Source organism: Ostrinia nubilalis, chromosome 15, assembly GCF_963855985.1.
Source record: "Ostrinia nubilalis chromosome 15, ilOstNubi1.1, whole genome shotgun sequence".
Lineage (NCBI taxonomy): Eukaryota > Metazoa > Arthropoda > Insecta > Lepidoptera > Crambidae > Ostrinia > Ostrinia nubilalis.
Window position 1 is genome coordinate 10,345,484 of NC_087102.1, and position 18,273 is coordinate 10,363,756.

The 18,273-nt window shown below is 37.8% G+C and overlaps 1 protein-coding gene across 1 annotated transcript in view; it reads left to right on the top strand.

The window, feature by feature from the left end:
• LOC135078941 (protein lozenge-like) overlaps positions 1-18,273 on the top strand; it is a 53,669-nt gene that overhangs the window by 21,590 nt on the left and 13,806 nt on the right. The gene's annotated exons all lie outside the window — the stretch shown is intronic.

Consider the following 18,273-nt stretch of genomic DNA (forward strand, 5'->3'; position numbering starts at 1 on the left):
CTAAAGAGGCCAACTCACAGAATATTGCTAAATGCAATGAAGAGTTAAGAAAGTTCAAGAAGCTTTTATCTCGACTAGTCTTTTTCAGGAGAAAGATTTCTATAAAATGCCGTATCTCAAAATATTTTCCTTTAATAACTGCCTCGCGATACCAGATCTGTGCATCCGATAAGGTTTCAGCTTGAGCACAAATCAACATGATGTGTAAAAAACAAATCTCAAAAAATTTACGAACAAAATCCAGTTTATAAATCGCGCTGTCTCAAGATAATTTCAGTAGATCATAAGCCTTTTAACAACTGAAACTTTGAAACATGTAGGATACAAATACGTTATCCTTTTTTAAAGGTGTCCGTTTAATTATTCACTGAATATCACTAGGATAACCAAAATATAATGACCGGAAAACGTTGATGCACGCATCATGATCAATTTCACAACTAAAACATTACACGTCGCAAACTTATAATAACGGCAAAATTTTTCCATTCCGCATAATGTTGTAAATCGTCCTAAACGGCGAAGATGTAATCCGTGTCGTGATTATGCCCTAAATAACTGTAAACGGGCCTGGGTTTATTAAAGCGCGCTCATTACCGTGGCCCAATCACAGCCTCTAACTGACTGCCGCCTTATTTGCCGACGAGCGAAGGCAAAAGTCTTAGGCACTACTAGAAAGTACATCATTTATTCCCAATGATACTCATATACAGTGTATAGTATAATCTAAATGTAAATTCTGACGAATGTAAAGACAAAAGTGAGTACTATCCGTTCGCGATAAGTTTGCCGCTGGCGATATGACGTCACTCGAAGGAATGCGTCTATAACTTTAGCAAACTATATTGAAAATATTATTTGTTTATTAATATTGAAAAAAAATGTGTACCTATTTGCGTAAAATAAAACACTTAATTGCGTTAAATCACTAACAAACTGCGTTTAATCGCGGTTGGAGGAGGGGACGCACATTCCACGGACCGGCAAACTTAGCGCGAACGGGTAGTACCGATTCAGTGAATGCTAAGTATTATCTATGTTAATCTATGGGACAAAAACACAACATTTGTATTTTGTAGCTATTTAGGCAGTAAGTTGAGCAACTCTTTATGAACGTGTTTTAATAATAAGAATATAAAGCTCGTTGCTTCTTCCTTCTTGAATGACGAGAAATTATCCTCCTGAGTGTTTTCTTCAGGGCTTGCGCGTATTTCCTACCTGGTATATTAAAACCGGATTTTTGTGAATCTACCCTTACTAGTAATAAGGTGCACATCAGCTCACGGTTTTCTCCTCTGTGGAATTGCAAGTAGATACGCAACCCTAAATTTTATATTTAATCATCTTTATTAAAAAGTGTCATCATAATATTTTTTAGGATTAAACTCAACTGAACTACATTAAACCATTAATCAATTTAACAAACAATGCTGAAATGCTATTCATTAGGCAGATTTGGTGAATTGTCCGTTTTATTTTAAGCTTCATCATAACGCCACATAATTATTATGGCAGGTCGTTGACCAGACGGCGATATTGCTTTGTATTACTGTCACATTATGAAAAGCTTGATGATAAAATAGGATCTACATTAAGTTTTTAATGAGTGATCCAGCCGGTCGTCTATAAATACTCACTAGAAGTTACTTAACTCTAATGTAGGATATTATTAATAGCATACTGATGAGATAATGCTATTAAGCTCACTCTGTGCCCCTTGTGTTCTTGTAATAGCTGTGATTTAAAGAATTGAAAAGATTTTGATTATTCTATGTTAGGTACAGCAGTTACTCTTTTCGTTACAAGTTAGGTGGTTTATTACCAAGCATAAAGTAAATACTTGCTAAGTAAACTACATATTTTGCACGTTACCTCATAAGAAGAAAGGTAGTCGTGAAAATCTTGATAAATACTTCTTCTTTTATAATCTTACTAACTATAAAATTGTGAATGATGTAGGCTTTGTTGACCTTTTCTGGGAGACTGGGGTACCTTTTTGAACTAGTCTGTGTCAGACCTGACTGTGGCAAACTCAGCGCTCTCTGAAAAACATCAATCTTTTAAACTGCGATCTCCAACCCGCTTGCCAAGCGTGGGGATTATGGCTCCACTATAGTGGAGGAGGCTCAAAGTCCAGCAGTGGACTGTAAAGGGCTGTTGATGATGATGATGATGTGGCACCTTATTAACTGCCGCTTCTAAGCCTAGGCGCAGACCATCGATTTTTCGTCGGCCGATAGTTTAGTCGGGCAGTTGATCAGTATGGGCATGTATGGAAGTGCGCACATTACACCGATTTGATTTGGCCGATTCTTCATACAATTTAAAATCGGACACAACTATCGGCCAACTTAAAATCGGTGGTCTGCGCCTAGTCTAAATGTTCTCAAGCCTCCATAACTCGGGGGCGTGCGCGCAGCAATCCCGCTTTCATCAGCACGAGGCGGCAATCTGCGCGGGCGCACTAATGCAGGCGCCATTACGCACGTTATTATGCCGCCAACTCATGTCAACTGCGTTCTAGCATCTTCTCCGTTTAGGCAAACGATAGTTCATGGCAAATCCTAAATCTATACGAGGAAAAATTTGCATTTTTGTAAGTTTGAAGAAATAAAGCCAATTTGGTTCATGTGCTACGAAACTCGTAGCATCAGAAATATATGAGCTGATATGAAAATTGAGTCTATATAAGGCTTCATAAACCTGAAATTAAATATTATCTTAATGGATTAGTCTTCTTCTCATAAAAAGAACAATAGTGTTGAATACTTGGGCCCGTGAATTATCCAAATTAAAATTCTACCAATCACAAAACAGAAAAGTTACCCAGATTTTAGTACGCGAGTTTATGCCTTAACTTTTATAAAATAAAGCATCACAGTTTCATAAACCAGAAGTTCTCTGAAAATTGCTAAGCTAAGTTAGATCAGAAATAGCTTATTATGAAGTGATTCAGCTGACGAGAAAGGCGTGAAATAAATCGTCAGTTACTATTTACGTAATGGCTTGTTTCCCGCCATAAAATAAATTGTTCACGCTTCCATCGCTTCACATTTCGAGAACTTGAATTGAATCGTCGATCTTCAAACTACTACTGAGTATTTTATTTTCAATTAACAATTATGTTTTGTATCACTCTGATTAGTGGGTTTATAATCGCGTGAATGGGTATCAATATACTCGGATAGGTTGATAAAAAATATAAAAATGACAACCAACCCTGATTTCTTACTTAGTTTCGAAATAGATTTGATACTTTTATATCAATAAAAAGAACATTCGCAGAATCACTTATTGCTCTCAGAAAATAGCTAGCTTTTACAATGTTGCACGGGTAATTGCCATATTATACGCCCACAGTGTGCCAGACTAACTAGATAGAGGGAATTTGTATTGCGAATGTCCCTCATCATAGCTAATGTGTCAGTCGATCACTAAATACGACCTTTTAAAGTTTAGCAAACAGCCACAACTTCTGTAATAAAATAAAAAAAGCGTTTTCTTTCTAATTTATTGAAAAAAAGGTGGGAATATTGGCAACGCCACTCTTGTAGCGGAGTTTTGGGTTGACACTGCACAACTGTGTAGGTTTGTTGTCGACACGACAAGAAGAAGAAGAGGCCGTGGGTCTAGACAAAGTGCAAATTATAATCGCAAACCAGTCGATAAGTGGTCGAAAAGCCCCTTTTTTGTATGGGGGGCAGCCCCCCTAGACAAAACGCACTTTTTGATCGAATCGAAAATCGAATCCGTCAAAACTCCATACAAAAAAGGGGCTTTTCGACCACTTTTCGACTGGTTTGCGATTATAATTTGCACTTTGTCTAGACCCACAGGAATCTTTAGAACAGAGTTTTTTTTAAATTTTAACACTGGCCAGTTGAAAAAAAAATTGTGTTCCAAAACAAGAGAACATCGCTCAAATAGGTGCGTTTGAATGTAAAGATGATTCCACACAGTGTTGGCGCAAACAAACAGTGGCGTGGACGCGAGGCGGCGGCGTCCACCGACAATCGGAACCGGCAATTACGGGCTGATGGAACACCTTGCCCCGGCAGGGTGGCCAAATATCCGTAGCCCTAATGAATTCCGGCGTTAGTCTATTGTTTGTCTGGCCACGACTTTGCGACCTTTTTCAAGGCACTTTTTAGCAATGACACATTTACATATACTCGTTCGTTCGTTTCAGCCAAATGACGTCCACTGCTAGTCAAAGACCTCCCCCAAGGTTTTTCCACAATGAACGGTCCTGCGCTGCCCGCATCCAGACTATTCCCGCGACCTTACCAGATCGTCAGATAAACTCGTTCATGCTAATGAAAATGATCTCAGCAAAATCAATAAGCTAAATTAATAAGGAATGATAACTCAGAATTTCTCCTAATTTATTAAATCTACTATGTGATATTACTCCTTTTTGTAGAGTTCCGTCAAATAACATCTTACTAACCTTGTTCTAAATTACTGAAAAATCAATGTTAAAACAATGACAACAAGAAAATCTAAACCAGTTGAAACCACTAGGTAGGTATTGCTTTCGATTAAATAACAAGATTCCTGAAATCACATCGACAAACTAAATTGCAAAAGTCAGATGTCATTATAAAGTAGGTACCTACTGTTCATAATACCAAATGTCAAACTGCATATTATGAAACTAGATTTGTGGTCACCCCACGCCAAAATAGCCGGTCGCAAACAGATGACGAGCAACAATAAACATTTCGTATGATGAACACTTCGACTCGGGTCTGTTTTGGTGTTTCGGCTAAATAGTCTAAATTTGAAGTTTCTGATAACTTTAAGAATGATAAATACCAAGAAAGTCTAGTCTAGTTTTAATTTGAATTTCTCACAGAAACATCTCTAGTCTCTCTACAATAAGTCATCAAAATTGCCAAATAAAATTGCTACGAATAAAATTCGGAGTAATTTTATTTCTATGATTAAGTATACTACGATCAAATTAGACTATATTACAGATATCATGATAAGTACTAGTACGATATCAAGTCAAAGTAAAGTTATAACTGTATTATTTATACTTTCTTAGGTTCGTAGAACTTTTGTACATGTGTATTGATTGTGTAGAAAGTAGTTAAGTGGTAGTTTAATAACTTTAAATATGACATTAATGGTAAAGTTGAGATAATAAATCTTTTGATTTAACATAAAACACTGTGGCAAACTTAAAAGTTCCATAAAATATTTCCAATTAATTTATCCGCCTGTACCAATTCCTTCAAAATCCAAAATTGACTAGTCCCAGGTCGTCGACCCGAGATGGCTTGAGAGTAAAATAATAACAATGACTTCAAATGCGATCCGGAGAAAAAACTGACTCCAGCTAGCACAATGTCATTACTGGAGGCGACGTCGTGAGCCAGAGAGTTAGGAATCGTAAGACAGAACCCTCAATAAAATATCAATTATTTTTAATCTGTGGTTTTACCATAAGTACTCGTATTCGCACTTACTATATACCTAAGTATTTTGTTTAGGGCTTATTTTTCAATCGTCTGATAACTTTTAACTGAAGGATAAGTTTTTATTTGTTAATGGCAAGCAAACCTCTATGCGAGTTTTATTTCTGCCAATGTGGAGTGGTTTTAATTTCATAGAAGGATAAGTTTGGTACATTGACAGTTTTTCTATGGGAAAAATGTCAAAATGATAATTTTATTCTTGAGATAAAAGATTTCAAAATCAGCCCTAAATAAAACAGTGGTAGAGCTTTTATTTTGGTTCAAACTATTTAAATTACTGCTTTTCCTGAAACTGTCGTTAGTTTTGCACATAAACGACGTTAGTTACATAATACTAATTAACAAAACAGGATACAACTGTGTTTCCTTGTTATTGTATGACTTAAAATTACAAGCACATGGCCACAGACATAGCGGATACCTACATACATATATCGCGAATAATATTGAAGTATTAACATATTTTCTTTTCACTGAGTCGTACAAATAATCCTAATTTTATTTCAATAGATTAACAAAAGCCTGTAAATGAAAAATCTACGCAAGCATAAAATATGACTCGGTTACAAGTGATTTGTTCTGGGGCCATTCTAATACTTGCCGTAGGCAACATTTCTGCGCTTGTCTATCACTGTTCGGAGCAGGGGCAATCAGAGTGCCGACGCCATTTATTTATGCTCGTGCACATTATATTAAATAGATCCATAATTTAATCTCAAGAAAATTATAATTGAGAGCATGAACTCTACAATTTACGCACTTCTATTCAGAGTTAAACCAAAATTATGTCGTTTCGTAAACTTGACAGATTTTGTGATCCAAATTGCTACCCATTTGCCGTATTTCAGAACCTCCTAACAGTATTATTGAACCTCCAATCAAAAAAACTATTTCGGAAAACATTCAATCTTCGAGCCATGGCTTTGAACAATATAACTATTACATCGCGCCTTATTTCCGGTACGATATTTCGATTTGATTGATCAATTTCGATGATCAATATCTCGGGCGCCGTGATTGGCTACCGGCTGCTACCTTACGTTTACCGCTCACACTTTATTGTATTTCGAATTGCATCGCTGGAATTGTACCTTTTTATTTTATTGGTAAGCGTAGAAAGGGAGTGATGTAGTGTGTTGTGGATTTTGAAATCGTAAGTTGGTGCGGCGCGTAGACTTGTGGTCGTTCTTGCTCAAATAGAGTCAATCTCGGTGTGAGAGGGTCCGTGTGAAAATTTGATAACCGAACTATGGATGGGGCTGTGGAGCCGTGGGGCAATGGCTGCGGTTTGTGCCGGCTACTGTGGGATGTAATAAGCGTTGCGGATTAGCCGCCTTCGCACGTCCGAGCCAGGCGCACGAGTTCACGGCGAAATAGTGCAGGTGCTATATTTAGCGTGCGTTTCGTTTCTGAACCGACTTGGACCTTTTAGGGAGATAGTAATGATACTATTCCTTCAACGAAAATCATCAATAATGATCATTTGGACTACTTCATTCATCAAAAATAATAACCAGTTATCTGGACTACAATTTCCCAACCGTCAATGGCTCTTAGACTGCGTGATTTTTTATTAGATAAAAGTTTCATGTCAGGGAAAAACTGAGTTAGTCAATTAATACTTAAGTAAAAACCTTAAAAATGAAATCCACATATCCGCACATGCAACCCATGATTAGTAATGTATTAATTACTGCCTCGAACTAGAGAAAATTCCATAAATAATTGCACTTTTTGGTATAGAAGATGCAAGAAGTTTCTGACCAAATCTAGCTGCCTTCACGATACTATACTATACCCACAACCTTCATCGACTATACCGCATAGTTGCTACAGTTGTCCTACAGGAAGTGTGGTTTGCGGCGGGACTAATCCAGCAAGCATTTAAAAGTTCTTATACCAAGAAAAGTAAGGCTAAGTTGCACCGTCTTACTTTAACTTTAAAATCGTCAAAAATCTGTCAAATTCCATACAAAAAACACCAGTTATCGTCAAAGTTAGGTGGTGCAACTCAGCCTAAGTTATTTACCTAACTAACAGATAATATTTCATCATTTGGCTTCATTTTCTTTTGGCTGCAAAAATAAAACTTCTTGTTTTTTAAGATAACCAGGCAAAGAAAATATTTTAAAGAACATTTTCTATTTTTCTGTCTTCATAGTTCAATATGTCAGTGAAAACAATCGCCCATCAAAAGCTCGTTAAGCTTTTCACGTGAAAATACCGAATGTTTTACTTATAACATAGTCTGACGAGCAAAATAGTCCTAAATCTGTACTTAGTACGGAATCTCACAACTACTTTTGATCAAGTTACGGAATCTCACAACCACTTTTGATCAAGTTACGGAATCTCACAACCACTTTTGAACATCTTAGAGATGGTCATCTACGATAAATTTTATTCGATAAATCTCTATACCTCCAATGTTACTAATTATAAGCCTGTATCGATAATAGCCCGTAGTTGCAGCTACAGTTATCCCGCGGGAGCTGCGGTTTGCGGTGGGTTAAGGTTGCCAAGTGTCCGACTTTAGCCGGACATGCTTGGCCTTTTACGGACTTGTCCGGCCAAATTATTGTCTTGTCCGGCTTATTATGTGGCCAGTCAAAAGATGAGTCACACGCGTACATTAGGTTGTTAGGCTTGGGCTACCGCTTCGAAGATGACTGCACTCCCCGGCTGTCCGGAGTCGCAAGGGATGCCCGGCTTTTAAAAACATGTCCGGCCAAATGAAGCACCGAGTCCGGCTTTTGTATTTTTTTGGACCTGGCAACCCTAGGCGGGGCTAATTCAGCCCCAGCCCGGCCCATGTCTTTAATAGTTTTAGTGCGGTAGCAAGACAAGATCCGGATAAGCTGTTTTAGGCAGATGAAGACGTTTTGAATGTACGTGACTGGTCTATCGAAGGGCAGAAATGAGATCAGCTGTATTCGAATGGATTTTATAATCGTGTAAGTTTCTTTCGAGTCTGGTCTGTTCTTAGTTGTTTTATTAAATAACCAACGATGTAAGTGATTCGAACAGTGGTGTTTTTCTTAGAAGCCGTTGTAACATAATTTTATTGAATTAAATTAAAACAGGTGGAGTATTTTAAAAAGATCAAGACCGCAAATTGTTTAAATTGATCAGTTTTATTTTAAAGAAATGAAAATTAATATTTTTAGCATGCAATCCCTTTTAATAGGTAGAAAAAGTTATTTTATCATTTTACATTGCTATAAAGATATGTTTGAAGTTTGAATTGTGTAGTAGATGTCGTTTGACAGAATATGGCCCATTTAAACTGGTTTCACCATATTACTTTAACTTTGACAAACGTCAGAAGTTTGTCAAACTCCATCCAATAAAACACCGGATATTATAGGTACATAGTTACGGTCAAAGTTAGGTGGTGCAACTCAGCCTTAAAATTAAAAGAGAAACCAATACAACACTGATACGAACTACCAAAAATATCACTATGGAAGTTCAAGATAATTATTATATCACTGAATTTACAAAATGTATTCACAAGTTTCCATTGCACTGTTACGTGATTAGGTATTTTTACCTCTACAGCGTTAGGGTTGCCAGCAATTAACGCACTTTTCCCTCAAACATGATAGTCATGGACATGGTCAGACGTCTTCTATTATGCAGTGGACTCGTGTTCCCTCGCTCATTAGCGACTATTTTCCAAGCCTAGATTTTCACGAATTTACAATTGACCCGTAATGGCGGGAAAATGCGAAAACCGCAAAGATTGCTGCCGATGGGATATTTTGAGTTTTAACGGCGATACAAAAATAAACTGGACGATACTAAGTTTATTGGTAAAATTGTCTTCCAATTTCAATTAGCAGTATAATCTGTATAATATAACCAGTTTAGCCACTTTAAAAATTATGTAATTTAATCGTACATTTTTACAATAGCAGTAAGTATGTAGAGTCACGATTGAAACTCGAATAGACTACATAAAAATAGACCATAATATTATGCAATTTGATGCATTTCTTGGATTAGGCTATACCTGCTTCTTACATTTTCACTAATAGTTTCCCTATGAAAAAGGCTTGGTGTAAAAAATATCTTTGGTCAACTCTAGAATTTTATTAATTGTTCCCATTTAATTACCGACTGTGACAAACTACAATCATTTCAATCATGAAATATAGGTAATTTAAAATGCAATTGACTTGTCGGAACCAACCTACATAATATGTGGTGTATTGCCTCAACCGCGGTCGAATGTCGCGGGCCTGCGGTCTCGACCGACCGCGCCCTCCTAACATCGATTAGACAACTGCAGATCCTTAATCGGCAAACCTCAAGAACGAAAGACATTCTGTTTCTATTCTAATAAAGGTGCATTTTTAAATATTTGTTAGGTATTATAGCAGTTATTGTTGTGTGGATAACTGCAGTAAGCTTTTACAACGTGTCTTTTTAAAAAATATGGTTTCTATGATTTTCAGTGATGGAGCAGAGATCTCCAGCAGCGCAAAAAACAGCTGATCACATAAACCTTTTTTTAATTCAATTTTTAGCAAGGCACTTTAAAGTTTAAGCCTTTTATATTATTGAGTTCAGTTAGTAAGCCATGTGGTAATTAGATTCTACCTACCTACTTACGCCACTGATAATTTGCGCAAGAAGATTTAACGGTCTCAACGATAAAATCATAAAAAATGAAATCACAACTAGCAATCATCATCAGTCGAAACAGATAGAGAAACAGTGCACTCCCCAGAATCCGGGCAAAAAACTCGTTAGGGCACGATCCGGCCGTTTTTGCTCTTCCGCTCGGAGCCGTCAAAAGAAAATTAGAATACTAAAGTATCGATGGTAGCCATAACCGATCGCGAGCACGTACCAGCATTAAAGAGCATCAGGTCAGGTGGCTTTCAGCCGTAATGTCTCGCATTTGCGGTCGCTCGCAGGATACGCGCTTGTCGAGTAATGAGCAACACATAACGAAACCTTACAAATAATTCCACCCACGAAAAAAACACACCGAATCACGTACTCGTATCCTTCAGAGGAAAACGCGTATCGGATAGCATGAGTCGAACGTCTCTGTCTTTTCTTTATATCACTAAGAAGAAAGAGCGAGACGCAAAATTAATATGCGCCCGCGATACATTTTTGAGGTGTCGGCCGAGCTCAATACAATCAATTATTGTTCTACGTGTTGCACGGTTACCTTCTGTCGGTAAGTGTTTCAGTACACAAAAAATGCTATTGTAAAAATCGTGTAATTTGCGTAGACATCAACTTTAGTAAAGTTCAGGATGATTACGTGTAATTTGTTAGGGGCCGTGTAGAGTTGAATGGAATGGCAAAACTTGAATTTAGAATGCTTGGGTCCGTCGATGTCCTATGAAGCGGTAATCATCTGATTACGCCGCTGAGTGCACGGGTGGAGCGCACGCGGCGTGTAGTGGTACTTTTACATGCAAATATTTGGCAGTTGCTCTGTTTCGATAATTGAATCCGTTGGAGTCTTATCTGCTCTCGTATCAATTAATTTATTTCAGTGGTTAATAATTTACAACAGCTGTTTATTGGGGACTGTATTGATTCTCATTTTCCTAGTGAAGCTTTCCGGAATTTTCTCATTGGAAGGATTTTAACTCGGAATAGGTTTTGTTGGAATGTACTACTCGTAGAAAGGAAGGTGATGTTTTATGCGTATGTATTGTTCTTTATGGCTGCCATATGAGTTTTCTTTCATCCTCTGATGCTGAAACAGTATCTATTCCCGTCTATAAAAAATCCCAATGGTGTGTACCGGTATACGCGGCGACGTGATAGGTAACGCTAGCCCGCATATCGCGTGTTCCCAGTATAGAGTTACGAGAGCGGCCGGCTGTATCAACGGTCGTCAATCGCTCGGATCCATTCCGTGTAACAATACCTCCGGTGGGGCCAGGAGATTGTGGGACATTGCATACGCTGAAGCGGTAGCGGATTAGAATAGAATTGAATAGAATAGAAAAATCTTTGTTCGACATAAAATAAACAAAAACAATAACAGACTTAAAATATACAAAATTAGGTAGCTACCTAGGTATTTTGTGGCTAAAAGGCGCCCGCTCAGCATTAATCGCTGGACGCTGGTTTTCAGCGGATGCCTCTCTAGTCATTATCCGTTAAACCAAACACAAAATTAAACACTGACATTAACAGGAGGGCGCCACTATCAAACAGTTTCAATTTTTGCCACGTTGGGCAACTTTTGTCCACACACTTTTGACATTCACAGGAGGTCGCCACCATCCCACCATTACAGCATCATGAGACTAAAATGTTCAGTCTCAAGACGCTATTACTATCTGTAATAGCGTCTAATTAGCTTAATGTCTAAGCTTGCATAGTTCTATTTTCTTACTATATCACAGAGAGCTTAAAGAGAAGCCACACATACAACAGCTGTACCTACATTGTCATGAAAAGCTCAATATTATTTCAGGCAGCAGAAAAATAGTGAGTTGTAAGCAATTAAATAACTAACTAGTATTAGTAGTATTGCTGAAGCCATAACTTTCAGTGCCTCACTATTTAAGAATGTGTTACTTTAAAACATAGAGCCTATTCGGCTCTTATTATTTACCAAGCATATCGACTCGTAAATGGTATAAGAACTTGTGTTTTTAACTAAAATTCCAATTCGATCAAACAACATGTGTTCGAAACTATTAAGGCCTATTCAGACCTAAGCGGTATTCGCTACCGTCTGCGGCAGAGAAAACCCAGTGGGTATGCGGTAATAATACTGTTTGGACCTAAGCGGTAGTCGCTACCGTCTTGATACTAAATACCTGAGCGAAACCCGCGTGGTATGTACCTCTACCCACAGCGGCAGCGAATATCGCTCAGGTCGCTCTAGCCGCGATACTTGATACTAAATACCTGAGCGAAACCCGCGCGGTATGTACCTCTACCCACAGCGGCAGCGAATATCGCTCAGGTTTGAATAGGCCTTTAATTCGTGATCGATTACGATACAAATACAAAATCACAACTCGCTTGTTTCGTGGCCCCACCTCTAATCTCGGCAAGTTACACTACCCGCAATGAACGTGTCTTAAGAATCAAACGCATTGAACTGGACAATGTTACCGTTCGCACTTACTATACGGACTCTAGTAGTATACCAGTTTGTGCGAATGTCTAATCGGATTTGATATCTTAGCTTACCACGTTACGCGGAAATGTGATACCAACGTCACTTTGCATTTGGGTACTTGACCTATCACAATATTGATGTGTAGTTTTGTGACATAATTTGGTAGTAAAGTTGACTTTTATTGGCTTCATGATTTGCTTAGATTGACTCGGGCATATTCTCTCTTTTTTCGTGTGTTAATAATTGATTTATCCTTAATCAAACTTAGTGCTGACTGAAACTAATAAATAAGCCTAGGCGCAGACAGACCAGCTGTTAATCAATATGGACATGTAGGGAAGTGCGCACATTGATATCGGCCGATTCTTCATACAAATTAGAATCGGGCCCAACTATCGGCCGACAAAAAATCTGGAGTCTGCGCAGAATCTTAGTGTCTTATAAAATACACGAAAAATCGTTCAGACATTTTCAGCATCCAATGAAGAACTCAAGTAGGTCAGTTTTTAACTAATTTTGTTTGGCGCATTGACTTACTTGACTTATAGCCCTATGTCCCCTAGATGGGGCAGAGGGCGTCCACAACAGTCCTCCATCGCGTTCGGTCTTGAGCTATGCGTTTGATCTCGCTCCAAGTCTTGCCGATCTTCTTCGCCTCGTCTGCCACAGTGCGCCGCCAAGTTTGCTTAGGGCGACCACGTTTACGTTTTCCTTGGGGGTTCCAATCCAGAGCCTGCTTGGGGATGTGATCGGGATCTCTTCGGAGAGTGTGGCCAATCCAGTTCCACTTGCGGCGCTTGATCTGCTGGTCGTTTTGGCGCATTGAAAAATGTTAATTAATACGCAATTATTTTAAAAGTTCTGTAAGTAAATATAGAATTTCTACAATCTACAATAATTCTCTGCCATACCATACCTAATGTATTTCATTTATTTGCTTAATTATTAACTTTTGGTCACGCCATAATTTAATGTCGTATGTACTTTATCGCGGTTTCCGCAATTATTGTTTGGTACAAAAACCCATAGTTAGTCGGTTATTATTTGTTGGATCGATATGACATTAGGTACTTAACTTTTAAAGCACCTACTTATGTATTGCTATTTTTTTTTATCTGAAGCTGAAGCAGAGTGTATGTAGGGGAGACCGTGATGAGTTGTAACCGAGTAGAGTTGTGATTGTGTCGATTTTTGGAAACCTATTAAAATCAGCGAGGTTACAACAGCGCGCATTTGTTAACTCGAGACTTGATAAGTTGTAAGTAGTACTTGGTAAGTAGTTAATTTAATAAGTTCCAAAAAATCGACAATGTCACTTCTGTTACATCTCACCTCGGTCTCCCTAACTGTTAATAAATACAGTTTTGATTCATTTTTTTGCGTTTTTAAGCAAGAATGTATTAAAACGATTATGTACACTTAAAGACTATCAGTATGATCGTCACAGACATCGCCTGCCTCGAACGCTGCGCCCGCGCACGTAAACGTAATGATAGATCGCCCGACCGCAGCACGGGAGCGCGTAACCAGTTTGTCTAGATAGGTTTTTCTTTTAAATATCTTTTTCACTATGATACGCTCATCATCTTACAATTTTTTTGTAAAATATAGCAGCGTTGGCTTCTTGAGTTTCCTACTATACAAGGTGACAGACTAAACTCTACCTTGATAGTTTGGCAATAATGTGCAAGTAGAGAGTGTAAAATCACCTTGAATCGTGTAAAATCATATTTCAGTTAGATGTATTAAGTAGGTAAAAAGTAAAAGTACTAATTTGACATTACTTTTCATTTGTTATTAATGTAGTATGACTACGTCAAAATGTAAATTGGATCATATATTAAGTTGGACGGAAAATCACAGAAAAAATGTGTGATTGCTGAAAGAGCCAAGTGCTCGTCGGTTTATTATTTTCTAATAATTTAGTAAAAGTTGCAGTGGGTGCAAAACTATAACCTGCGCTATTTTTTGATTTCGTCATATTAATTATGAAAATATATGTTACATGATAGAGTTATAATTAAGTTTTCAGAGATAAATTAATTAATTTTATCACAAACTAAGTGCTTATTAACAATCGGTAGCGACAGAAAAACCACAAGGCCATCAGATGAAACCTTTTTACAACACCTAATTGATTAATATTTGATGGCGACCGCAGAATCGTTTCACATGCTTATTAACAATTATACAATGTTAAATTATTTTACCCATGTAATTCATTATGACGTAGCAGGAAAATAAATATGTACGCACATTGCCTGAAGTGTTACAAATACATAATTACTCATTGTGTTTAATATTTTGTTCAGGTCGAAACTTCCTTGTTACATCGAAATTGTGTTAGTGTTATTGATATTTTAAAAAGCTAGTTTATAACTTTTACTATGAGTATTAGCGATGCTTTCAGACAGTAATGAAGATCATTTGAAGTACCTACTTAATTCCCCAGTTTACTATATCCCCACTTACAAATGGGTAAAAGACTTTGGCAACTTTGTTTGCTCAAACTTCCTAGCCAAACTTTTCAATTATACAGTAACGTTACTCGTTAAGGTTTTACCGAATTTAAACAATAAGAAACTAATGTTAATCTTGAATGTTTTCAATTAAACTAAATTGGGTATATGTACTTACCTAGCTTCACACAATTTGAGGACAAGGTAAACACACGAGCCGACACCTGATTACAAGTATAACGTCGACACGTCAATAATAAGCTAATTGGTAAGCTTGCATGTGTGACGTGTGTAACAAGAACAAGCGGCCTGATCAAAGGAACCTAATTACCCCACCCCTCCCTAATCAACGCTGGTGATTGGTCGAGCGACGTATTTGCATTCGACAACTACTTGACGAGCTACAACTTTGGAACAAATGTTGGCTGAACGTTTGCCAAATTAGGCGATGCACTTTTTGCGAAATTGCACCGGTAATAAGCCAGTTGTAAATTGGAAAAGTCAGCTGCATGATATGGCGAACTTATAATCTGCGTCATGACCAGTAGGCCTAACTTTTATCGACGTCAAAATGTATGGGGAAAATCGATAAAATGGCGTGATAACCGCTTATCGCGGTGCGCATCTTAGGCCTACTGATCGTGCCTCGTATTAGCACGCACCTAATTGTTTTGAGTAAGTACTGCGTTAGGATACTTCATATTATTTGGATTCAGTACCAAAAGCTCACAAAATAATGTTGTAGCAGCAATGTCAATATAGACTGCCTAAAAGTAGGCACTACAGAAAATAATGTTTAGTGAAATTATGAAAGCTCGAATTATAAAACGCTTGAATAATTAGCCTAAACTGAAGCATCACTGAAAAATCTCGAACGTTATTAATTTAGAATTTTTGGTAGAGCTCCAACTTCTTCGAAATGTCTACTTACTTAGGCTGAGTTGCATCACCACAATTTAACCATGACTTTATCCATACCCGGAGCTTTTTGTATGGAGTTTGACAGACCATTAACTTTTGTTAAAGTTTAAAGTTAAAGTAAGATGGTGCAACCCAGCCTTACAATTTTGCACTCGCACAGCAACCGCCCGCGCCAATTTAAAATCAGTAAACAAACTTTAAAATAAGACAACCCGCATACCCTGCCGAAGCTCTACAAATCTCATTGACTCCCATCAGAATATTCTCACCCAGGCCGGGTTGTTTTTGTTTGTTGCTTTTTTGTCGGTGATCACTTACAACGTAACTTGACGTAATTCGATACATCCTGCGCCTGCGCACGGCTCGATCAACGTAATGCAAAGATGAGGTGTATAGTTGGGAAGGGTGATAGGTTTTTGTTTTACTCCCAAGTAGGAGTATGCAAGTGCGTGCAATAGATTTTCTCGAGACACCTAGCTTACAAGATTTTCAGTCGTGATATTTCTGTTATCAAAAAAAAACTTCATAGCCAATGCAATTAAAATTCAGAAGCTGATTGGGGTTTTCTTTATTCATTCATATCATTCATGGTTGAATAATTTTCAAAGGTATTTTTATAACTGGGACCAAAAACATCTTCTTAGGGATTTCGACCCATGGGCGGAATCTTGTATAACTTGAAAGGTGCTTTGCTACTACTGTAGAATCCATGCTCTACTCCGCAGAATTCTTACGATGCATTGCAATTGAATGCATAAAATAGGTATCCATTATGTTGGGTTTAAATTGTAGCCAGCTAATTCTTACCAGCATTCATGCTGAGATTAAAATTCATCATTTCAATTTCTGCCCGGCCGGGAATCGAACCCGGGATCTCTCGGCATAGTAGTCCGTTTTAGAACCACTACACCAAACGGCCGACTACTCGTAATATCCGTAGACCACATTGCACGCAAAATACATCGTTTCTATAGTTTCACTGTGTTTTTAGAATCGTTGGTATTGTCTAACTACTTTACATTTTACACTTCGAAAAATCTATCGAAAGTTCTTTCAAATAAATGAAACAAATGCGCTAATTAATTCCACATTATCATACTATCCAGCCGCAGAGCTGCGCGCGACAGTTCTCAGGCGCGATTTCATATCGTTATTTCATTTGTAGTATCGTTGTTTTCATTTGCATTCTCGTTATTCGTTGCGCGATGTTTTGACAGTTCCGAGGTGAGGGTGTTAATGTGACATTACCGCCCCCTGGCGGGCGGGGTGGTAATTATCCCACGTCAGCGGCAGGCAGCCTGTCCGGGCACACTATGTTAACATCTAGCTTTCAGAAGCAGTCTTGTGCATAAAAATTGTTTGTAAGACGAATAATCTTTGACACGGTTGTAAGAAATAATTCGGTATAGGTAGTTATTGCAATTCACGAAGGCGAGTAAGCTTTACATGTGTGGTGGTGGTTCTTTTTTCAAAAGTTTTGATAGATATTACACTATCGTTATGTGCATTTACACGTACACACACAAGTGAAGCTCACTTGCCTTCGTGAGATGCAAGAACTATAATTAATTATTTATTTAAAACTTATTTGAACTGATCCAAAAGAATAACGAGTCCCATATGGCATGAAAAATGGGACTCTCTTCCTCCCTTGTCAACCCTGGGGCTATAAGTACGTCCTCAGTAATAAAATCTAAAGCATTCATAACACCTAACAGCGTTTTAACTTTCTTCGTTTCAATGATTTAATAACCTGAACCTCCTCGCATTTTCCTCACAGGTCTTAAAACTATTCTGTCACCCTAACGAGTATTTTTAGCCAAACAAATTGTCATGTTTAGGAGTAATAGAATTATACTTAACTATACATACAGTGATTAACGCTCGATCACAGTTAACTTTACTATTTACACTTACGATTCCTTTTACGGAAGATGTATAAACTCAAAAAACTAAGGCAACTAACTCTACATCCTAGTATACTGGACGCATATTGAACAATACATGTTCAAACACAAATAACAGCATCCAAAATAGCTCACAGGTTAATTAAAAACTCAATAATGAACTGCCGTTAATGGCATTTGTACTAATTCCAATTGCAACTCGAAAAGTGTATCTGATAATGATTTTCGAACGCGCTCGAGAGCTCCCAGCGATCCCACTTCATTTTGTGGTCCCACCGTTCGTTGCTCCTAATTTTGTTCGCTCGTACATGAAATTAAAATCGGTTTAATGTATAAATGAGATATGCACTTAATAAATATTTAATTAGGTATCTAAATAAAAGCGC